The sequence below is a fragment of the Pseudophryne corroboree genome, chromosome 1 (genome assembly GCF_028390025.1).
Source record: "Pseudophryne corroboree isolate aPseCor3 chromosome 1, aPseCor3.hap2, whole genome shotgun sequence".
In the NCBI taxonomy this organism is placed as follows: Eukaryota; Metazoa; Chordata; class Amphibia; order Anura; family Myobatrachidae; genus Pseudophryne; species Pseudophryne corroboree.
The window spans coordinates 860,825,681-860,849,975 of NC_086444.1; the positions used below are offsets into that span (position 1 = coordinate 860,825,681).

At 45.7% G+C, this 24,295-nt stretch overlaps 1 protein-coding gene and 1 long non-coding RNA gene across 4 annotated transcripts in view; one reads left to right on the forward strand and one right to left on the reverse strand.

Moving 5' to 3' along the window:
* Nucleotides 1–24,295, forward strand: part of PSD3 (pleckstrin and Sec7 domain containing 3) — a 1,004,314-nt gene that overhangs the window by 292,037 nt on the left and 687,982 nt on the right. The window lies entirely within an intron of this gene.
* LOC134913729 (uncharacterized) overlaps nucleotides 1–24,295 on the reverse strand; it is a 56,232-nt gene that overhangs the window by 20,748 nt on the left and 11,189 nt on the right. The window contains exon 3 of one of the 2 annotated variants that reach the window (XR_010177368.1): nucleotides 22,534–23,509. The exons of the other annotated variant lie outside the window; for it this stretch is intronic. This is a non-coding gene — a long non-coding RNA (uncharacterized LOC134913729). Of the gene's footprint in view, nucleotides 1–22,533; nucleotides 23,510–24,295 lie in introns of those variants that run through there. 2 annotated transcript variants of the gene reach the window in all.

Below are 24,295 nucleotides of genomic sequence, written 5' to 3' on the forward strand. Positions count from 1 at the left end.
GTGATCTGTGGTTCTCCTGCATCGAGGTCTCCTGGAGCAATCCAAGATGGCCATTAGAATCTGCGCTCGAAACAAACTTGTATATTTAGGCTTGGTCGGCGTCATTCCTCATGCAGATCCATACACCTTCCTTTTGTGTCAGATTTGTTGATCCCCATCTTGGTCACACTCCGAATTATGTCAGGCCACATGCTGATGACTCCACACACCTGTAACGCCCAACCCAGTCTCCTGATTTCATCCACCAGATCCCTTGTGATCCACTTGTAAAAATAATCATATAACAAATTCTGATTTTAGCTGATGTAGCTTTGCCTTTGTATTCTTCTGCTCCCCAACAAACACATTTTACTGTAAGAGGACTAGTAATATTTAATATCATTAAAAAATATGTTACCAGTTTAATAGACATCACCAAATTCATTTTCCTATGTAGTTCGTAAAAGCATCATATACTGCAATCAGGTCATAACACTGATTACATTACACTGATTAGCATGCACGTTTAACAGAGCTAATGGCTGCAAACTATATTGGCATAAAAAAATATTTCACTTCAAAAATCTCTGTCTTCTTAGTGTTTGAGGATCTCATGTAAACTGTATATGCATGTCCACTGTATCACATCTAGTGACTATTTACTTAATTGGCATCTGATTCAAATTACCACTATAATAAGCAGCACTATTAGTTTGGGGAATTCAAATCTTAACGCGCCCCCTATCTCCTATCTAAAGTGATGGGACATAGAGGGGCGATATTCAAATGTCGCCCAGTACAGTCGGCTTGCTGCCTCCGGGAGTAGCGAGCTGAAATAAACTTGTTGTGCCCGTCAGATTACCAACAGCCAGCATCCCGATCGTCCGGACAGCGGGACGCGCTGGCGTCCTGTCGCAGGGGGGGAGGTTAAGTTTAGGCAGAAGAAGGGGGGTTAGGGTTAGGCTGCATAGCCGGAAAGGTTAGGCTTAGGGACCGGGGACGGAGGGTTAGGGTTAGGCACATAGAAGGGGAGGTTAGGGTTAGGCATCAAGTATGGAGGGTTAGGTTTAGGCAGTGGGGAAGGGAAGGTTAGGGTTAGGAATAAAGTGGGTAGGGTTAGGCACCACTGGGGAGGGTTAAGGTTAGGCACCCACAAGCGAGGGTAAGGGTAGGGCGCAGAGGAGGGTTAGGGGCTTACTGGGGGGCTGTCGGGATTCTGATGGACGGGATGCCGCTGTCGGTATTATAACAGCCGGCATCCTGTTCATCGGCAAATCACACTGACCCCTCTTAGTCATATTATAAATATAGTGAATATTAAATACTCTGTGCAAACAAGTATCGACACAAAGCAGATAAAACAGCTTTCTTTATATGGGATCTAACCCTTTATGATTAATTTTGTGTTTATATTTGTCTAATGAAAATATAGATGAAAGTTATATAACTGTATTAAGCTTCATGACTGTGCTAGACTGCTTGCAGAGCTTATCTTTTAGTATAGTCAGGGCCATCTTAACAGGAGTATAGGCCCCTGGCCAAGGCAATGTACTGGCGCCCCTATCCATCCTCCAGCGGTAGGGGTGGGGGGTGCTATCAGCAATAGCTTTGATGTACCGTGGGCGGTAAGTGGAGTTCTATCTTCCGCTCAGCATGTAGGACTTGGAGCAGTAATTTCTGCTTATTACTCCTTTACTGCACAGATGATGGGAGATGGGGTGGGAGGTAGAACACTAAACTGTAGAAGGGGGAATTGGGCTGAATGAAGGGGCCCCGGTACATGACTTCCAGGGTGGTAGGGGGTGTTTAATACGCAGGGGAGGAGTGAATAGTGGAGTGGGCTTAATCATCATTTTCCGAAGGGAGGGCAGCTTGCTTGACTGCAGATATCTCCAGTTACTGGAAATAGACTTCTTAGCTTTTAATGGGATAGAAAACTAGAGAGTCCCACCTTTCAGGAAGTACTGGGGGCTTAGGTATCCAGACGCCAGAGCAATCCACCAACAAAAATATTAAACTGCATACCAGGCATGTGGAGCAGGAGCAGGGACCAGCTGCTGGAAGGCTGATATCTCTGGTTCTGGGCATACTAGAGACAATCTGCCAGTGTCCACTGAAAGGGGAGAGTCCCAGCTTTTGGAGTTTACCCTCAGAAAACTGTGAATCAGACAGAACCTGAGGAGGAGCAATTAACATGCTCGGATGAGGACCACTGCTTTGAAGTCGGATATCTCCGGTTCCCCAGGGCCGAAGTTCAAAAATCTCATACCCCTGGAAAAAGGGGACCCTCACCTATCAGCCTAAGCCCCTTATACTCCTGGGGCACTTGGGCAACTACCCATTAAGCCCATACGAAAAGACGGCCCTGAGTATAGTTACCATTTTTTATCTGATAATCTTCTCACAGGCCTCTGCATAAATCCACTCGTCACCTCTGCTTCACCAAGAAGCAACAAAAAGACTCAGGATCAGACTTGTTTTTACAAATCTGCACCTTTGTTAAGTGAAGAAAAGTAAACAAAGGTAACTGTGGTGACACATACATTTTGGCAAAGATGAATTGTAGATGAATGGAATAATAACTAAAGTTTGTTGAATGAAGTGAAATTGTTCTTTACACGCATGGATGTGACCTGGTGAATTGCTGGCACATCATCCCTTATGTTTAATCATGTCATTTATTAGGATTTCACACATGTACATTCATGCTCTGTAGAACACCTTATGCTTCATTTAGATTCAGACATATTGCTTTTAGAAATGTCTAAACTTAGATAATTAAATGCAAAAGCTAATTTGGAGATATTTGAATGCAAGAATCAGAACATTCATTACATGACACTTAATTCAAATTAAACATCACATTTTTCACTTATAATCTTCCCCCCCCCCCCCCCCATTTTTTCTTTGTTTAAAATTATTGTGATCTCCATATTTATATAGACACACAGAACCTGCCAGGACAGATCATGCGAAGATGATCTGTCCCTGCGATGACAAGCAGAGTACTCCTGTTCCCAGATGCGAAAGACAGTAATGTATGTTTGTAGCCCAGTGCTCATACACCTACCAGTTCATGTGCAGAATGGATTTCAAGGGGGTTACGCACTGTGGGGAAAAAACAAGATGATGCTTTTTCTCCAGAGCACCTGCTGCCATTTTTCTGCACCCCAGTTACTATGTTTAGAATGCATAGTTGAGTCGCTTGGTTTTGTCTCGACTCAACTATGCTCGAAAACATAGGAACTGGGGTATGGCAGCAGGTGCTGTGGACTGATGAGTCAAAATGTGAAATATTTGTCTGTAACAGAAGGCAATTGGTTTGCCAAAGGGCTGGAGAGCGGTACAATAATAAGTGTCTACAGACAACAATGAAGCATAGTAGAGGTTCCATGCAAGTTTGGGGCTGCATTTCAGCCAATGGAGTTGGGGGATTTGGTCAGGAATAATGGTGTCCTTAATGTTGGGAAATACAGGAAGGTACTTATCCATCATGCAGTACTATCAGGGAGGTGTCTGATTGGCCCCAAATTAATTCTGCAGCAGGACAACGACCCCAAACATACAGCCAATGTTATTAAGAACTATCTTCAGCGTAAAGAAGAACAAGAGTTCTGGAAGTGATGATGTGGCCCCCACAGAGCCCTGGTCTCAACATCACTGAGTCTGTCTGGGATTACATGAAGAGTTAGAAGGATTTGAGCAAGCCTACATCCACAGAAGATCTGTGGTTAGTTCTCAAAGATGTTTGGAACAACCTTCCTGCTGTGTTCCTTCAAAATCTGTGTGCAAGTGCACCTAGAAGAATTGATGTGGTCACACCAAATATTCTCATAGTGATATTGGCGCTCCGCCCCTGGGGGGGAGACATTTTCTCGTTTCTTCCCATATGAAGAAACAGGGGAATGTCCGTTGGTCGGCCACAGCAGAGCACACACTGCCCTTTGCGGCCGACCAAATATTGGCATGCTCAACCGATCAATATTTTCGGATTGGTCACTCAGATACACGCTACAATTATCTGACCGATTCGCTGATATTGGGTGGATATTCCAGATAATTGTAGCGTGTATGCCCAGCATTAGTAATAATATCTGTAGCAAATGCATTAATACCTTATAAGAGACTATTAATAGAAGTCAACCAACATCATTTAACTAGATTTAATTTAAAATTTGAAGTCTTATTTCTTAAACTAAAACCCTTGTATTCCCTGACAAATTCCCTGTAAGGCTCTTAAATGGATGTACTGCAGATTTAATGAGATCAAGGAACAGATTAGAGATTATCCTGAAATTATAGTGATTTATGTGCCTGGTCCGTGTATAGTTACACTTTTCTCCATATTTGCATACATTATATGGTTATTGATGCAATGTATAATGAAGTGCCTTCAGAAAATTGCATGAATCAAATAGGAAAAGGTTAAAACTGGATCTATACCAAACCAGATATTAATCTATATATATATATATATATATATATATATATATATAACGTAACAGCCCTCACTCACACACTCATCACTAATTCTCTTACTTCCCGATATGTTAGGAAGCTCAAATTTAGGTATACTTTGAAATTAGGTATACTTCAGGTGGGAAATAGGAAAACTACAAAATCATAATTTTAATAAACTTCCCCTAAAGGGATGAAATGGGGGTTGACATAATGACGTCATTACTGATGCATGGCTTGCGTTGCGTGAACGATAACGTACAAATATTTAACACTCATTTATATGTACAACCGTGAAAATCAGAAATTACCGTTTAAAGAACGGATGGAACAGCTAGGCTTATATAAACACATACTCCAAATCCACGCTGAATTTACACAAAACCACCCAGATACCTACTAAAGCTACGCAAACACATCCAGGGGGGCAATTAAATTATTTTTTTTAGGTGACTAGATGATGCTTGTAGCCTCCATGGCAAGCAGAAATGTGCCAAAAGTGTCCCGTTTGGGCACCCTAATGGGACTTTTCGTGTTGTGGGCAGTGTTTTAGTGCTGGATTTAGCCGCTTTACGCAACCCGATGCTTTGAGGTGCTTTCTGAGGTGCCCAAGAAATGACCTATGTGTTGCGCTGTATGTTACTTTGAAAATGCCCATAGTGATCTGTTATCTATAATATATTAGCTTCTTTTTCCCTCCAATTTAAGGCCAGTCATGTTCTAGGCTTACGACAGTGAAGAAAAATTAAACAACTATTGCAAAACTAGAAAATATCAACATCTTTATGACAGCAAAATAATATTATTTTTAAGATAACAATTTTGGGGGGAAAAGATCATGTTCGCAATGTTTCCAAAGAATACGAAATTCCTGTTTAAATCTGATCTTAAATGTAAATGTGTAGCACTGCCTTTGGAATGAATTTGGCTTTAAATGCGGCTGGCAGGCTGGAGCTGCAGTCAGAGAGGCCAACAGAACACTTGAGCTAACAGCTTTATATAGGGAAGCCATGAATTGTTAGCCTCAAGGAAAAGAAAAACTTTGGTTTAATCTCATCCAATTAGGATAGAGCTTTGGTGGAGATTAGCCTTTATAAAGGTTCTTGTTCTTGAGGGTAGGGCTATCGACCAGCTGGCTAATCTCATAGTCAGTTGGACTGTGCTCGTTTAGTGCTAAGGATCACCAAGAGTAACTGGTTTATTTGGGAATATTGTTTGACATCCTAATCAAGTAATGCAGACTGGTAAACCCAAGTTACATTGTGAGCATGACGGTGTCCATGCCATCATTTGCATTATCTTATCTTTATAAGTAACTATTGCAGAAAACATTTCTATTCCTCACATATTGTACAACAAGAGCTGAAATTGGCACATGTTCTACAACTGTATCAGTGTCCGTTTTGGCAAATTAATACAAATGAATTTAACCACTTTCCTGGTATGGTTGCATCAGATGCGACCATGCCTGCAAGTGCTCTATCTGACCTGGTCGCACAGGATACGACCAGTCAGATAAACAGTGTTTGCAGTGGCAGGGAAGGGAAACTTCCCTCCGTTGCTGCTGTCAGAGGGACCGGAAGGTGTCTCTGCCTCCCTGCACTCTCCCCCACTGACTGCCATTCTGCCAATCACTGCTGATCGGTCAGCACGGCAGCCCCCCCCCCTTCCCCTCTCCCTCCAGCGTCTGCAGACAATAGCAGCCGATGGCGACGTGTAAACCCCCCCCCCCCCAAATAGAAGTTAAACGGTATAAACCTTTTCCCCAGTTAACAAAAAAAAAAAATAGTGGTAGAAATAGTTTTAGTAAGTATTCTTCTCTTTAAAATATTGTTGACAGTTACTCTGTAAGAAAGTTTATCACCAATAATTTGCAAGGAATGTGCAGCGCAGAGTGATACAGTACAATCCAGTTCTTATGGCAGAGATAATGTGTAGGATGGGGGAGAAGTGTTGCTGCAGCTGCTACTGAGTGCCACGGAAAACATGTTCTGCTGTAGGGAACTTTAATGAGCTAAAAATAGATTGCCATGAACAACCTGCATGGTCCAAACTGAAAGACTTATTTAATATAATGCATAGGTAGGATTTCTTTTTTCATTTGCATTTCATCAAAGTATTCACTGTTTCAAACATAGGGGGTAATTCAGACCTGATCGCTCGCAAGGGTTTTTTTTGCACTGCTGCTAACAGATAGTTGCCGCCCATAGGGGAGTGTATTTTCGCTTTGCAAGTGTGCGAACGCATGTGTAGCAGAACTGTACAAACAGATCTTGGGGGTCATTCCGAGTTGATCGCTCGCTAGCAGTTTTTAGCAGCTGTGCAAACGCATAGTCGCCGCCCAAGGAGGAGTGTATTTTCGCTTTGCAGGAGTGCGAACGCCTGTGCAGCAGAGCCCCTGCAAACACATTTTGTGCAAAACAAGGCCAGCCCTGTAGTTACTTATCCTGTGCGATGATTGCTGCGACGAGTGAAATGGTAATGATGTCAGATACCCGCCCAGCAAACGCCCAGCCACGCCTGCGTTTTTCCAAACACTCACAGAAAACGGTCAGTTGACACCCAGAAACTCCCACTTCCTGTCAATCTTCTTGCGTTCGGCTGTGCGATTGGAATCGTCACTAGAACCAGTGCAAAACCACAAAGGACTTCGTACCCGTACGACGTGCGTGCGCATTGCGGTGCATACGCATGCGCAGATTCGCCATTTTTTTCACTGATCGCTACGCAGCGAACAACGGCAGCTAGCGATCAACTCGGAATGACCCCCCTTGTGCAGTTTCTGAGTAGCCAAGGACTTACTCAGCCACTGCGATCACTTCAGCCTGTCCGGGACCGGAATTGACGTCAGGAAATGCTTGGACACGCCTGCATTTTTCAAACCACTCCCAGAAAACGGTCAGTTACCACTCACAAACGCCTTCTATCTGTCAATCTCCTTGCGATCGCCCCGTGCAAATGGATTCTTCGCACAAACCCATCGATGAACGGTGTTCCGCTTTGTACCTGTGTGACGCGCCTGCGCATTGCGTGCATACGCATGCGCAGTTTTGACCTGATCGCAGCGCTATAAAAAACGCCAGCGAGCGATCAGGTCTGAATTACCCCCATAGTGACAGGAGAAATGGTTACTACACTATAAATATGTAGCCCCATGTGTCTTCACATTATGCTTGTTATGGAAGGGACATAATTCTGAAATAGTCAACCAACAAAGATTGTAAAACTAGGGTAAAGATTCCAATAGAATGAAACCTCTGGTAATAGTTATAAGAAAGCATATCTGTAATATAAATTGCTCTCAAAGCAAATATTAAATCACTTTCTAAAATTATACATTTAAAAGGGTTGGGATCGGTTGACCGGTGGTCGGGATCCCAGTGGTCAGCATACTGACGCCGGGATCCCAATTGCCAGAATGCCTGTGGGCTCGGTCGCCAGAATGCCTGTGGGCTCGGTCGCCAGAATGCCTGTGGGCTCGGTCGCCAGAATGCCTGTGGGCTCGGTCGCCAGAATGCCTGTGGGCTCGGTCGCCAGAATGCTTGTGGGCTCGGTCGCCAGAATGCCTGTGGGCTCGGTCGCCAGAATGTCTGTGGGCTCGGTCGCCAGAATGTCTGTGGGCTCGGTGGCTTGCTGCGCTCGCCACTGGTTCTATTCCCACTCAGTGGTGTCGTGGACATCCACAAGTAGGAACAGTCCTGGGACCCCTGCCGGCATTCTGGCAGCTGAGATCCTGGCGTTGGTATGCTGACTGTCTGGATCCTGACCGCCGGGATCATAACTACATCCGATTTAAAAACTGACACAGAAATTACCAGGATAATACTCAAATATGCCAAATATGAACCATATGGGCCTCATTTAGATTTGCATAAAATTTCATTTGTGGCATGTAAATATACAAAATATCACTAGTGCAAATACATACCATAATGCATTCATATTTAGATTTCATTATTATTTTTCTTTTGTGAGAAAAAACTCCCAAATCATCCTAATTTTGACAGGACGTTTATCAAGCACTGTTGTGTGTGTGTGTGTGTGTGTGTGTGTGGTCACCACTGCTCAGCGCACAGCATCTTAACAGTGCAGGGGAGAACCGGGAGGCAGCCTGGCAGCTCGGGGAGCACTGGACGTGCCCCCACAGTGAAAAGTATTGAAGGGTGAACATGTACTTGTGCCTCAAGGCCACACCTTCAAGCCATGAGGTCACTTCCATTTTTCAAGAGCACACATTTTGGGAGGTTTAGATTAATGATGGCTGGGAGAATGTGTATTCATGCCATTTCTATGAAAAATGCGACTTTATTCTATAATTTTTTCTATGAATAAGGTAATGTAGCCAGGTGTGTTATAGAAGATCTACAATGTCTAAAGTCATTAAGCATTAAGTCGACACTGACAAAAAGTTATCTCTTATGTCGACACATAAGGTCGACATGCATTAGGTCGACACTGACAAAAGGTCGGCACAAGAAAAGGTTGACATGGGAAATGGTCGACACAAAAAAGGTCAACACAACATTTGGTTTTCACCATCAGAGCACAGGGAAGCCCAATACCTTTACCGCGTCAGGTTACTATTACCAATCATAGTCCATGTGAATGGTAAAGGATGCAAAAAATACCTTAAAATTGTCGACTCTTATCATGTCGACCATTGGAACCTGTCGACCTTGCGTCAGTGTCAACCTAATGCCTGTCGACCTTGTGTCATTGTCAACCTAATGCTTGTCAACCATATGGAGTCAACCTAATGATTCTCAACCTAGACATTGTCTGTCTATACATTGGAACCTAAGGTAGCCATGGAGTTGAACATACTGTATCTTATGAGATGTGCTACTCCATACTCATGCAATACAAGATCTCATATTTTGCAACAGAATTTTTACACTTACATTTCATTGGCAGGTAGCAAAAAGGCAAGGTGTTTGCTCAGTTTATACCCAAAAATGTACAATTGAGGGGATTAGCAGGCCAGAAGTAAAACTACATCATTTAAAATGAAATAACACAGGTATTATTGTATGATTTTGCAAAATCTGCTTAGCCCAAATAGCTAGTCCTAACTTTTTGCTTTTTACTTTTATTATTCTCTGAATTGCAGGTTTTATTATGTTGAACGCCTTTGGAGACATTGGACTAGTGACTTAGGGACACATAAGGTTCTTGACCCTACTATAGACAGAGCCCCTGCTCCTGCTGTTGTAACTACCCACTTGCAAAGGACGCTCACACTCTCGCCGCCCGACTTAAACTATATAGTTTATATGACTTTCGGCGTCTGTTCTTACCGAAGTCTAAAGACTATACCCACTACTATACCCACTATCGCTCTTATGGTGTGTACACATGGTGAGATATTTTCTTCCGATTTTGACTATATAGTAAAAATCGTAAGAAAAGTTAGTGCAGATCGCAAGGTGAAAGTCACCTTGCGATGCCGATTTGATGCCGATGCAATTTTGATTATCTCTATACAAAAGATAGTCAAAATTGACACTTAGCCAAAATCGCACATAGGCCCTCATTCCGAGTTGATCGGTCGCAAGGCGAATTTAGCAGAGTTACACACGCTAAGCCGCCGCCTACTGGGAGTGTATCTTAGCATCTTAAAATTGCGACCGATGTATTCGCAATATTGCGATCACAAACTACTTAGCAGTTTTAGAGTAGCTCCACACTTACTCTGCCTGTGCGATCAGTTCAGTGCTTGTTGTTCCTGGTTTGACGTCACAAACACACCCAGCGTTCGCCCAACCACTCCCCCGTTTCTCCGGCCACTCCTGCGTTTTTTCCGGAAACGGTAGCGTTTTCATCCACACGCCCATAAAACGCCGTGTTTCCGCCCAGTAACACCCATTTCCTGTCAATCACATTACGATCGCCGGAGCGATGAAAAAGCCGTGAGTAAAAATACTTTCTTCATAGCAAAGATACTTGGCGCAGTCGCAGTGCGAATATTGCGCATGCGCACTAAGCGGAATTTCACTGCGATGCGATGAAAAATACCGAGCGAACGACTCGGAATGAGGGCCCTAGTCAGTATCGCAAGCACACTCATTATGTGCTTGCGATGCCGACCTAGCCCCTGTCGCATAGTGAGTATCGGGCATAGCCCGAATCTCACCTTGTGTATGGGCCATTACTCTCATTTGGATATTCTTTATTGCTGACTCTTTGATTTCTATATCCCCCTCTTTCGCTTGGTTCAATCTTGCTGGTATTTCTCTGACACTAGCTATGATGACACCAGCCCCTTGTCACCATTGACACTTCTTCTGGACCCTACTGTATTCCAAGTGAAAGTGGCTATTGTTGACAACTTTACACTTAATACCGTACCTGATGTGACCTATGGGAATTCCATAAGGCAACCATATGAGGCAAATATTTAGTCATCTCTGCTGTTGCTCTTAAACATGCCGTAAATAAAAGCTCAATTCTTAAGTGTCATTTGACCTCTACCCTCTTAATATAAAGCCACCACCTCCATGATATCCTCAGGTTGATGCTATTAAAGGCCAGCAAATACATTTTTCTGTAAAAGGGAAGCCGCTACTTTAAAGAAGCTAAAGCAATGATTTTATGTAAATTGGATAAAGCGGAATCCCTCCTGTCCAATAAGATTTGTTAAAAGAAAGTTTGAGGTTTAATTAGGAGATCAAAATTGAAACCAGACCCTCCCTATGTGTGATCTCATGGATATTTTGAAAGAGTTTTTGTATAATTCATTATTTAAGATGACTGCCCCAAACACACACTGATGCCCAGATAGAGCTCGTTGATAAATACTTGAGCATTAAGGGTGTGATTCTGAGGTGGGAGTAAGCAAACGTGAAGTAACTGTGAAACAAGGCAAGGGGAGCAAATGCATTTATTTTTATTTGTCTGCTTTTGCATGTAGCCCACGTGTGCCGGACAGCTTTATTTTTACACTGCAATACAGATTTGAGTTTGGACACTTCCCTCCCATATATAAAATTCTCATTGCACATTTTACATCTGTCCCACCTGCAGTACAACATGGTTTTGCCTAGGTGCACAGAAACAGTACTTGCTTTTTTTATAACTTTTCTTCCAACTCAGAATTAGGCCCTATAGCTGGCCATACACCCGACCAACTTTCCTCCAACCATCCATCTGTACAATTAAAAAAGTACTCCACACATCTATCCAACTTTTTCATCAGCGCAGCTAAGCAGTGCGTAGCCCATGAAGTACATAACGTGTCGTGCACTGGCTTGGTGGGTATATAAGGTGTGTGATTGGCCATCTACACACATCACTCGTTGCTGTCATGGGCAGTTTGTGACTGTTCGCATGCTGCTGTGCTGAAGGTGTATTGTGACAGGACAGTGGCATCATTATGAATAACCGATGTGGAAACTGCAGCAACCACGTGCCATTAATGTGTGTGGTGAATGTCGGCTACAAAGGTGCGTGAGGGACGACGACACGCTACAGTAGAGCAGCTCACAGTCAAAATTAATCTGGTGGCTAGCGGATGTGTGTCTAAAATGACAGTTCAGTCCGTCTAGCTGCTGTCCGTGCTGCACACAGCGGTTACTCTGGCTATTATTGCAGTTGGTCCGTTTGTGCTCTGTATCAGCAATCTGCGAAGGTCTCTTGCGCCAGGGGGATAGAGCAGTGAGCGTCCTGGGGTCTGTAGTCGGAGCAGACAGAGGTCCTGGTGAGTGCCTGGAATAGCAGACAATGAATGTCTGCTGTCCCTGAGCCAAGAGGCGATTGTTACAAAAGTTAAACTGGTTACACACCTTGGGGGTCATTCCGAGTTGATCGTAGCTGTGCTAAGTTTAGCACAGCTACGATCATTCACAGTGACATGTGGGGGGACGCCCAGCACAAGGCTAGTCCGCCCCGCATGTCAGTGCCGCCCCCCGCAGAAGTGCAAAGGCATCGCACAGCGGCAATGTCTTTGCACTTCAAGAGTAGCTCCCGGTCATTGCAGCTTTAGCGTGATGGCCGGGAGCTACTCGTCGCTCCCCGGCCCGCAGAGTGTGACGTCACGCAGCTGCTGCGGCCCGCCCCCCGTTTGGTCCGGCCATGCCTGCGTTGGCCGGACCGCTCCCACGAAACGGCGGCCAAACGCCGCTGCTCCGCCCCCTCCCGCCCAGCGATTGCCTCTGTCTGTCAATCAGGCAGAGGCGATCGCAGCCCTGCTACGACCTTCGGCGGCACATGCGCAGTAGGGACCCGTTCGCTCGGCTGCGACAAAAAGCAGCGAGTGAACGGATCAGAATGACCCCCCTTGCCAACACTTACCTATCTAACGATGGTAAGTGCAGAGTGCATGCGCATTTTTGCCTTAATCGCCCCGTTGCGAAAATCGGCAACGTGCAAACAACTCGGAATGACCCCCAATGTGTTGTGCCTAACGTGACAACTGGGCATGCATTTAAATGTGCTTGCCCAGTTGAGATGTCAGTCTTAGGAAGTTCGTTCAGCAAGTATAACCACCCATACATAGACACAGCCAGATGTGCCGATATATCTACAGATATATCAGCCATTGGCTGTACTGTGTGTCCTGGAGCCTGCAGTAATAACTGCAGTGTACCTGTGCAGAGCTCCATAGGTAGCAGGGACCAAGATCTGACTTTCCTGTGACTGAAGTAGGTGGACAGTATCCCCCTACTTTTTGTTTTAAATCATTCATTTGGAGGGAAAGTGTCCAACTTTCCTCCTACACTGAAACAGTAGACGCCCAGCCTAGTGTAATTGGTTTGATTTTTCCAATTACAGCAGTTGGACAAACTGTTTTTTTGCTATTTTGCAGCATGTGGGATCAAATGATCAATTATCGTTAGCACTCACACACTGGCCAATTATTGTTCCAACCAGCCAACAATATCATTCGGATGTGTTGACAGCTTAAAGGGCCCTACTCACTGGCCGACCCGCCGCCGAGCTGCCCGACGGCGGATACGGCCGACGAGCGACCCGGCGCCGGGGGGGCAGTGACGGGGGGAGTGAAGTTTCTTCACTCCCCCCGTCACGCGGCTGCATTGAAGTGCAGGCAAATATGGACGAGATCGTCCATATTGGCCTGCATGCACAGCCGACGGGAGACCAGCGATGAACGAGCGCGGGGCCGCGCATCGTTCATCGCTGGAGTCTCCACACTGAAAGATATGAACGAGTTCTCGTTCATTTATGAACGAGATCGTTCATATCTTTCAAAAATTCGGCCAGTGTGTAGGGCCCTTAAGTCTGTTCCCAGACTGGACATTTCCTTTTCTTTAAATGAGGATGTGTCCCTTGAAGAATAACAGCAAGCGATAAAATAATAATTAAAACGTCCTCAGCCCTTTACCCTGATGGCTTCTGATCCCATTATTACAAGTTGTTTTCGATGTTCTTGCACCTGAGCTCTACACATTATTTAATGTTCTTCTTGAGGAGCAGCCCCAGACTCTGTAACCAGTCACACTAATATTGTTTCATAAGCTGGGTAAAGATCATGTTCACTGCGCTATTTACAGACCTATCTCGCCTCGACCTAACTTGAAATTAAATTTTTTTTAGCAAAAATCTCAAAAACACTGTGAAAGTCTCTCGTCCATCCCAGTATTTCTGGTCTCAGACAAATACCATCAAAATGAACATCCTTCCTAGAATTCTATAAAAATTTTTTAGCCCTGCCCTGAGCCCACCTAAACATCTTGTAAAGACTTCCTAGTGGTGGTTGTGTCAACTTCAAAAAATACTAAAGTACCTACAGCTTACTCAGTGTGTCCATGGAAAGTAGCTGCTTTGATTAAAGTGTAGTCTTCTGACAAAGCTGACAATATTCATGTACTCTCACTCTCCTCACTCTCTTATGGCTCCCTCATTCTCTGTGACCCTCAGCTGTAAGGTCCCCCACACTAACAGACCTCTTGTCAGATTGCCATAGAGCTCATCAAGTTTATGGTCTCACAGTAGATGCTTCTTCACTCATTTTTGTCTTTGGTAACAATCAGTGATGGCGGCTCCAGAGGTGCTGCTGCAGGAAAGTCCAAAAATCAAATAGAGGAGCCATGCCAACCAGCAGTGATTCCTGGATGGTGATGTTTAGCAGTTTTTGGGGTGGCAGTTGGTATGGATCCCCTGCTTGAATTTTGGACTGCACAACAGCCCCTCCTCTGGAACTGCAACCGGTAACAATTATTTTACCATGACCCTTAATTTTCCACGTCTTGGGTGTATGGTGGTATCTAGTTTCTAAAGATGTTGTTGCCCACCACATCCACGCACAGGAATCTATCACATTCCGAGGCTTGGTGCATAAGCAGTACACAGCCAAACCACTGAAAACAGCATTTTCAGAGATTTGGCTGCATTTTTAAGCTTCCTGCATCCCGCCCCTGATCATATCTTTTTACTGAATTTGCAAAGCTTTCAGAAGCTTTGGGGGTATCAAATTATCTGCGATAAATTACAGCAAGTAATTGTCTCGCCGGGGGCTATCCAGTTATCCTCGATAACCTGGTGGGGGGGCGCAGCATATTGGGGGGTTTGTTCCACCTGACTCAGGCAGCCGAAACCAAACTCGAGAAAACATCCCTGTTCTGCAACCGGCAAAAACAAACAGGTTTCACTGAACCTGTTTTTGGAAGACTTTTTTTTTCTTTTTCGGGCAACCTAATAGTATAGCCCAAATGGATAGATATATTTGAATTTATCTCATAAACAGCTTACAGATAACAAATGTTTACTGTTTTCAAAAAACACTTGTTGCTGCCTAGGTCCCTTACAACTTTTGAATCCCTCTGTAAAAGGCAAACTTCCTCTTGTGGACTTGTGTAAATCTTATATACCGAGCTCTCTCAGATAGTAGGGTTTGTAGTGGCCGTCTGTGCCTGGCACCTACTTACAAATTTTGTGGGCTTGTCCGAACTAGTTATTGGTCAGCCTTGAGAGACTTGATACTTTCCACCACTTCAAATGCTTTTCCATTAGCTTCTAAATACTACTTGTTGCCGCTGACTCCCCCCAACTTGACCAGGTCCTAATCCAAGGCCACTCACCAAATCACATAAGCTGCACCCGATAACTATTGGCTGACTTGAAACCTCAAAAAAAAAAAACTTGCAACACAGCTGTAATTATCTGGCTGTGGTATTGCTCTATATTTCAGTTCACTATTTCCCTGCTGGTCTACTGTCATTCCCTGAGTTCACCTCTGCCTCCCCCTCTATAATTCCCCCCCCCCCTTACATAAAAGCAAGAAAAGAATGGGTCATTGACTGTCCTAATTTCTCTAACGTCCTAGTGGATGCTGGGGACTCCGTAAGGACCATGGGGAATAGACGGGCTCCGCAGGAGACTGGGCACTCTAAAAAAGAATTAGTACTAATGGTGTGCACTGGCTCCTCCCTCTATGCCCCTCCTCCAGACCTCAGTTAGAATCTGTGCCCGGACAGAGCTGGGTGCTTTTAGTGAGCTCTCCTGAGCTTGCTGATAAGAAAGTATTTTAGTTAGGTTTTTTTATTTTCAGAGAGCTTCTGCTGGCAACAGACTCTCTGCTACGTGGGACTGAGGGGAGAGAAGCAAACCTACTAACTGCGGCTAGGTTGCGCTTCTTAGGCTACTGGACACCATTAGCTCCAGAGGGTTCGAACAGAGGATCTTAACCTTGGTCGTCCGTTCCCGGAGCCGCGCCGCCGTCCCCCTCGCAGAGCCAGAAGACAGAAGCCGGCAGAAGCAAGAAGACATCGAAATCGGCGGCAGAAGACTCCTGTCTTCACATGAGGTAGCGCACAGCACTGCAGCTGTGCGCCATTGCTCCCACACTACCCACACACTCCGGTCACTGTAGGGTGCAGGGCGCAGAGGGGGGCGCCCTGGGCAGCAATTATGATACCTCTTGGCAAAAGTCACATATATACAGCTGGGCACTGTATATATGTATGAGCCCCCGCCATTATTTTTACACAGAAAGCGGGACAGAAGCCCGCCGCTGAGGGGGAGGGGATTTTTCCTCAGCACTCACCAGCGCCATTTTCTCTCCACAGCTCCGCTGAGAGGAAGCTCCCCAGGCTCTCCCCTGCAGTCTCCAGGTAGAAAGAGGGTAAAAAGAGAGGGGGGGCACATAAATTTAGGCGCATAAATCAGTTATACAGCAGGTACTGGGTAAACACTAAGTTACTGTGTAATCCCTGGGTTATATAGCGCTGGGGTGTGTGCTGGCATACTCTCTCTCTGTCTCCCCAAAAGGCCTTGTGGGGGTCCTGTCCTCAATTAGAGCATCCCCTGTGTGTGTGCGGTGTGTCGGTACGATTGTGTCGACATGTTTGACGAGGAAGGCTACGTGGAGGCAGAACAGGTGCAGATGAATGTGGTGTCTCCGCCGACGGCGCCGACACCTGATTGGATGGATATGTGGAAGGTGTTAAATGATAATGTAAACTCCTTGCATAAAAGGTTGGATAAAGCTGAAGCCTTGGGACAGTCAGGGTCTCATGCCTGATCCTACAGCTCAGAGGCCGGCAGGGTCTCAAAAGCGCCCACTATCCCAAATTGTTGACACAGATATCGACACGGATTCTGACTCCAGTGTCGATGGCGATGAGGCAAAATTGCAGCCTAAAATGGCTAAAGCCATCCGCTACATGATTATAGCAATGAAGGATGTGTTGCATATATCAGAGGAAAACCCTGTCCCTGACAAGAGGGTTTATATGTTTGGGGAGAAAAAGCAAGAGGTGACTTTTCCCCCTTCACATGAATTAAATTAATTATGTGAAAAAGCGTGGGATTCTCCTGATAGGAAAGTGCTGATTTCCAAAAGATTACTTATGGCGTATCCTTTCCCGCCAACGGACAGGTTACGCTGGGAATCCTCCCCTAGGGTAGACAAAGCGTTAACGCGCTTATCCAAGATTGTGGCCCTGCCGTCACAGGATACGGCCACCCTAAAGGATCCTGCGGATAGGAAGCAGGAAGGTATCCTGAAGTCTGTTTATGCACATTCCGGTACTCTACTGAGGCCAGCAATTGCTTCGGCCTGGATGTGTAGTGCTGTAGCAGCATGGACAGATACTCTGTCTGAGGAAATAGATACCCTGGACAGGGAGACTATTTTACTGACCCTGGGGCATATCAAAGACGCTGTCCTATATATGAGGGATGCCCAGAGGGACATTTGCCTACTGGGCTCTAGAATAAACGCAATGTCGATTTCTGCCAGAAGGGTCCTGTGGACTCGGCAATGGACAGGTGATGCCGACTCTAAAAAACACATGGAGGTTTTAACTTATAAGGGTGAGGAATTGTTTGGGGACGGTCTCTCGGACCTAGTTTCCACAGCTACGGCTGGGAAGTCAAATTTTTTGCCATATAGTCCCTCACAGACCAAGAAAGCACCGTATTACCAAATGCAGTCCTTTCGTTCACAAAAAAGCAAGAAAGTCAGAGGTGCATCCTTTCTTGCCAGAGGCAGGGGTAGAGGAAAGAAGCTGCACCATACAGCTAGTTCCCAGGAACAGAAGTCCTCCCCGGCTTCCACTAAATCCACCGCATGACGCTGGGGCTCCACAGGTGGAGCCGGGAGCGGTGGGGGCGCTTCTCCGAAATTTCAGCCACCAGTGGGTTCGTTCACAGGTGGATCCCTGGGCTATACAGATTGTGTCTCAGGGATACAAGCTGGAATTTGAAGTGATGCCCCCTCACCGTTACCTAAAATCGGCCCTGCCAGCTTCCCCCAGGGAAAGGGAGGTAGTGTTAGCGGCAATTCACAAGTTATATCTCCAGCAGGTGGTGGTAAAGGTTCCCCTCCTTCAACAGGGAAGGGGTTACTATTCCACAATGTTTGTGGTACCGAAACCGGACGGTTCGGTCAGACCCATTTTGAATTTAAAATCCCTGAACATTTATCTGAAGAAATTCAAGTTCAAAATGGAATCGCTCAGAGTGGTATTTGCAAGCCTGGAAGAGGGGGATTTTATGGTGTCTCTGGACATCAAGGATGCTTACTTGCATGTCCCCATTTATCCACCTCATCAGGAGTACCTCAGGTTTGTGGTACAGGACTGTCATTACCAATTCCAGACGTTGCCGTTTGGCCTGTCCACGGCACCGAGAATATTTACCAAGGTAATGGCAGAAATGATGGTGCTCCTTCGAAAGCAAGAAGTTACAATTATCCCATACTTGGACGATCTCCTCATAAAGGCGAGGTCCAGGGAGCAGTTGATGATCAGCGTAGCACACTCTCAGGAAGTGTTGCAACAGCACGGCTGGATTCTGAATATTCCAAAGTCGCAGCTGATTCCTACGACGCGTCTGCCCTTCCTGGGCATGATTCTGGACACAGACCAGAAGAAGGTGTTTCTCCCGGCGGAGAAGGCTCAGGAGCTCGTGACTCTGGTCAGAGACCTCCTAAAACCAAAACAGGTGTCGGTGCATCACTGCACGCGAGTCCTGGGAAAGATGGTGGCGTCATACGAAGCCATTCCCTTCGGCAGGTTCCATGCGAGGATCTTTCAATGGGATCTGTTGGACAAGTGGTCCGGATCGCATCTTCAGCTGCATCGGCTGCTCACCCTATCCCCCAGGGCCAGGGTGTCTCTTCTGTGGTGGCTGCAGAGTGCTCACCTTCTCGAGGGCCGCAGGTTCAGCATACAGGACTGGGTCCTGGTGACCACGGATGCAAGCCTCCGAGGATGGGGGGCAGTCACTCAGGGAAGAAACTTCCAAGGGCTGTTGTCAAGTCAGGAGGCTTGTCTGCACATCAATATCCTGGAACTAAGGGCCATATACAGCGCCCTGAGTCAAGCGGAGCCTCTGCTTCGAAACCAACCGGTGCTGATTCAGTCAGACAACATCACCGCAGTGGCCCATGTAAACCGCCAGGGCGGCACAAGAAGCAGGGTGGCAATGGCGGAAGCCACCAGGATTCTTCGTTGGGCGGAGAATCACGTGCAAGCACTGTCAGCAGTGTTCATTCCGGGAGTGGACAACTGGGAAGCAGACTTCCTCCTCTTCCTCTCATACCCAAGGTGCGGAGAATCGTAAGAAAAAGATGAGTGAGAACAATACTCATTGGCCCTCATTCCGAGTTGTTCGCTCGTTCTTTTTCATCGCATCGCAGTGAAAATCCGCTTAGTACGCATGCGCAAAGTTCGCACTGCGACTGCGCCAAGTAACTTTACTATGAAGAAAGTATTTTTACTCACGGCTTTTTCTTCGCTCCGGCGATCGTAATGTGATTGACAGGAAATGGGTGTTACTGGGCGGAAACACGGCGTTTCAGGGGCGTGTGGCTGAAAACGCTACCGTTTCCGGAAAAAACGCAGGAGTGGCCGGAGAAACGGTGGGAGTGCCTGGGCGAACGCTGGGTGTGTTTGTGACGTCAACCAGGAACGACAAGCACTGAACTGATCGCACAGGCAGAGTAAGTCTGGAGCTACTCAGAAACTGCTAAGTAGTTAGTAATCGCAATATTGCGAATACATCGGTCGCAATTTTAAGAAGCTAAGATTCACTCCCAGTAGGCGGCGGCTTAGCGTGTGTAACTCTGCTAAATTCGCCTTGCGACCGATCAACTCGGAATGAGGGCCATTGTTCCGGATTGGCCAAGAAGGACTTGGTACCCGGAACTGCAAGAAATGCTCACAGAGGACACATGGCCTCTTCCTCTCAGACAGGACCTGTTGCAACAGGGACCCTGTCGGTTCCAAGACTTACCGCGGCTGCGTTTGACGGCATGGCGGTTGAACGCCGGATCCTAGCAGGAAAAGGCATTCCGGATGAAGTTATTCCTACGCTAATAAAGGCTAGGAAGGACGTGACAGCAAAGCACTATCACCGTATATGGCGAAAATATGTTGCTTGGTGTGAGGCCAGGAAGGCCCCTACAGAGGAATTCCAGCTGGGCCGGTTCCTGCACTTCCTACAGTCAGGAGTGACTATGGGCTTAAAATTGGGGTCCATAAAGGTCCAGATTTCAGCCCTATCCATTTTCTTTCAAAAAGAACTGGCTTCTCTTCCTGAGGTTCAGACGTTTGTTAAGGGAGTGCTACATATTCAGCCCCCTTTTGTGCCACCAGTGGCACCTTGGGATCTCAACGTGGTGTTGGGTTTCCTGAAATCCCATTGGTTTGAGCCTCTTAAGACCGTGGAGCTAAAGTATCTCACGTGGAAAGTGGTCATGCTATTGGCCTTAGCTTCGGCTAGGCGTGTGTCCGAATTGGCGGCTTTGTCATGCAAAAGCCCCTATCTGGTTTTCCATATGGACAGGGCAGAATTACGGACTCGTCCGCAGTTTCTGCCGAAGGTGGTGTCATCCTTTCATTTGAACCAACCTATTGTGGTGCCTGCGGCTACTCGTGACTTGGAGGATTCCAAGTTGCTTGATGTAGTCAGGGCTTTGAAGATTTATGTAGCCAGAACGGCTGGAGTCAGAAAAACTGACTCGCTGTTTATCCTGTATGCATCCAACAAGCTGGGTGCTCCTGCTTCAAAGCAGACTATTGCTCGCTGGATTTGTAACACGATCCAGCAGGCTCATTCTGCGGCTGGCTTGCCGCATCCAAAATCAGTAAAAGCCCATTCCACAAGGAAAGTGGGCTCTTCTTGGGCGGCTGCCCGAGGGGTCTCGGCATTACAGCTTTGCCGAGCTGCTACTTGGTCGGGTTCAAACACCTTTGCAAAATTCTACAAGTTTGATACCCTGGCTGAGGAGGACCTTGTGTTTGCCCATTCGGTGCTGCAGAGTCATCCGCACTCTCCCGCCCGTTTGGGAGCTTTGGTATAATCCCCATGGTCCTTACGGAGTCCCCAGCATCCACTAGGACGTTAGAGAAAATAAGATTTTACTCACCGGTAAATCTATTTCTCGTAGTTCGTAGTGGATGCTGGGCGCCCGTCCCAAGTGCGGACTTTCTGCAATACATGTATATAGTTATTGCTTAATAAAGGGTTATGTTATGTGGCATCCGTTGAGTGATGCTCGTTTGTTGTTCATACTGTTAACTGGATGTGTTATCACAAGTTGTACGGTGTGATTGGTGTGGCTGGTATGAGTCTTACCCTGGATTCCAAAATCCTTTCCTTGTAATGTCAGCTCTTCCGGGTACAGTTTCCCTAACTGAGGTCTGGAGGAGGGGCATAGAGGGAGGAGCCAGTGCACACCATTAGTACTAATTCTTTCTTAGAGTGTCCAGTCTCCTGCGGAGCCAGTCTATTCCCCATGGTCCTTACGGAGTCCCCAGCATCCACTACGGACTACGAGAAATAGATTTACCGGTGAGTAAAATCTTATTTTCTCCATATTATGTTTGCACATGTAGATTCTCTTTACTTTATTTTTGTTTAGAACATATTTTTATACAAATCAATATGCACTATCCTATATGATTGTTTGACCTTTGAAATAAATTAAATTGAAATGTCATGTTCGTTGATGCACTTTGGTAGCAGCTGTGAAAGCAATGTCTCATGGCCTTTGTGGAAGAAGTGTGGATACCATGCTGTACCTCGAATAGAAATTCGCAATCAATATGCTTGACTGTAATAATACAAAGTGGGGGAATTAATTTGACCGTCGGACTTCTGCATTTTAGCTCCCTGGTTAAGTTCCCGGGACCCTTCAATTACTGCCCACAGTAAGCCCACAACTATCCTTGAGATGCAGACAGAAATCTGTGTTAACTAGTACTTCCAGGGCTAGCCGCGGGCTTACAGAGAGTGGTAATTGCATAGTTCCGGGCGCTTATCCCGGGAGCTACTATTTGCCACAGCTTACTCAATAAATAATTGAATACCTTTGTGCACTTAACCCGGAAGATAACTCCCCAAAGACAGGCATGTACCCACATTTTTAATTAATTAAATGTTTATAGAAGATCAAATGTATGATAAGTTTTCTTAATGGGGCTGTCTCAAGGTCAAGATAGTTGAGGCAACTGCTTTAGAGAACTGTAAATAATGTAAAAACCTATCTAACAGTATATTGGTAGTGAGACAGCAAGTTTTATTGTCCCTACTTGCACATGCATCTTCTGCTTTAAGGAGAAACCTCTGCAAGTCACGTGTCTGCCTAGTTGCTGTAAATAAAAAAAATGAAGAAAACGGTGATTGCATACATTCAGTGTTTATTACTGTGATGTTTGAAACTCAGACAGTTTATCCGGAAATCATAACCATTTACTGCATATTACGTACTGACAATATACATCATACATGTATGGTGCACATATGACATCTCACAACCAATCAAACACCAAGAACAGTAGTCATAGCAACCTTTCAAAAGCAATTACAATAATATATGAAAGCAACAAAGTAACCAGGGTCTCCATATTCAGAAAAGACAAAAGGGTTACTGCAGTTGTCAATAACATGAAAAGAAGATTTATTTCCTATGATTATTGTACAGAATGTAAAACAACATGAATACATGAGGAAAAAAGCTTCTAATCTAAAGGAATGATATAAAAGAATATACATTTTATTCCATATTTAACCCCTTTTGGGTATAAAATCTGAAAAGTGTGAAGCCAAAAGGTCTCCCTCATTCTGAGTCATTTATTCTATTTCCAAGCCATCTAGGTTTAGACCCAGGGATGTTTCTAGAGAGGAGGAGGCCCACGTGCAGGCTACGTCCGGGCTCCCTCTTCTCTAGACGGCAGCACTTAGCTCTGGGCACTAGGGTCCGTAGGGGAGCCTAGCGCTGTCCCAGAGTCTACAGCGCATGCGCAGATTTCTGGGAAAATGGCATGGCGGCCATTTTCCCTGTGATTTTTCTACTGTACTCACTGGGAAAATGGTCCCCACCATTTTCTAAGCGATTGCTGCTGTGCCGCGGGAGTCCGGAGGGTAAGTATTAAAAATAATTGGTGTGGTGTGACCCCCCATTATAAATCCACCAGTGCTTAGACCATAGCAGTAGTAACACTGAGGGGCTGATGCAGAGTCCAGTACAAGTTGGTAGTAATTCCCACACTGCACTTATTCTCCTGCATCTCCATGGTTGCACTGCCCCTCTCTGTATGCTTGGCTTGATAGTCATCTTCGTCCATTCACACTTGCGCCATCCCTGTGCCTGGTGCAAAACATCCATCTGTAAATATGCATATTTATTGTTTGCACAGCTAGGTATAGCCTATAGTTCCCTCGACACACCCTCATTTAACTTAGCCTACGTGCAAATGCCCAGTTGGCACCCAGTTATACCCCATCAGCAGCTGTAAGTGGAGATGCAACTGAGTTGCGTATGAATTGGCATCGATATTACATGCATACTCTCAGCTCTAGAGCACGTGCAGTATGAACATCACGCAAGATACCAACTTGCATTTGCTGGTGCATTATTCCCTGAATGTTTGCAAAACAACCATGTTATTCCTCATTGCTGTGATCAGGTTGGACTGGCCCAAAGGGGAACAGGGGACATTACAGCCTGAGGGCCCACCCCCTCCTCTAGGGGTGAGATTCCAGACTTTGCACTTGAATTATACATTGTGAAGCAGGGCCTCTGATGATCAAGGGTGCTTGATTCACTTCTATAGAAACAACACCAAGGACCGCTTTCCTGCCATACAATGTGGGTGGTTAGAGCTTCTCCGCTATTTTGGTGTCACCCCTTTGGATGGGGTCACCAGTTGCAGCACTCCCCCCCCACTGTGTTATAGTATTGCCCTGGACATGACAGATCTCCTTTAACAAGAATTTAGGCAGCACCCATTAATGTGTAACCCATAGTAAATATAGCATACTACAGTATTGATAAAGCTAAATATTTATCGTATATAAAACACTTTAAGAGGTCTAAGAACACTGTACGCTATCTACGTAAGAAATACCGTAAGGGTACGCCAGTTGCGTAACGATCGCTCAACCGTAGTCG